Source organism: Salmo salar, chromosome 05 (genome assembly GCF_965601325.2).
Source record: "Salmo salar chromosome 05, fSalSal1, whole genome shotgun sequence".
Classification (NCBI taxonomy): domain Eukaryota; kingdom Metazoa; phylum Chordata; class Actinopteri; order Salmoniformes; family Salmonidae; genus Salmo; species Salmo salar.
The window spans coordinates 246,543-247,500 of NC_138295.1; positions in this window are offsets into that span (position 1 = coordinate 246,543).

Below are 958 nucleotides of genomic sequence, written 5' to 3' on the forward strand. Positions count from 1 at the left end.
AGACTAGAGAGAATAGAGAATAGAGAGAGTAGAGAGAATAGAGAATAGAGAGACTAGAGATAATAGAGAGACTAGAGAGACTAGAGAGACTAGAGAGACTAGAGAGACTAGAGAGACTAGAGAGAATAGAGAGACTAGAGAGACTAGAGAGACTAGAGAGACTAGAGAGAATAGAGAGACTAGAGAGAATAGTAAGTCTAGATAGAGACTAGAGAGAATAGAGAGAATAGAGAGAATAGAGAGACTAGAGAATAGAGAGACTAGAGAGACTAGAGAGACTAGAGAGACTAGAGAGACTAGAGAGACTAGAGAGAATAGAGAATAGAGAGAATAGAGAGAATAGAGAGAATAGAGAGAATAGAGAATAGAGAGAATAGAGAGAATAGAGAGACTAGAGAGAATAGAGAGAATAGAGAATAGAGAGACTAGAGAGACTAGAGAGAATAGAGAGACTAGAGACTAGAGAATAGAGTGACTAGAGAGACTAGAGAGAATAGAGAGAATAGAGAGAATAGAGAGACTAGAGAGACTAGAGCGAATAGAGAGAATAGAGAGAATAGAGATAATAGAGAGACTAGAGAGAATAGAGAGAATAGAGAGACTAGAGAGACTAGAGAGACTAGAGAGACTAGAGAGAATAGAGAGACTAGAGAGAATAGAGAGAATAGAGAATAGAGAATAGAGAATAGTGAATAGAGACTAGAGTGACTAAAGAGACTAGAGAGAATAGAGAGAATAGAGAGAATAGAGAGACTAGAGAGAATAGAGAGACTAGAGAGAATAGAGAGACTAGAGAGACTAGAGAGAATAGAGACTAGAGAGAATAGAGAGAATAGAGAGACTAGAGAGAATAGAGAATAGAGAGAGTAGAGAGACTAGAGAGACTAGAGAGAATAGAGAGACTAGAGAGACTAGAGAGAATAGTAAGTCTAGATAGAGACTAGAGAGAATAGAGAGA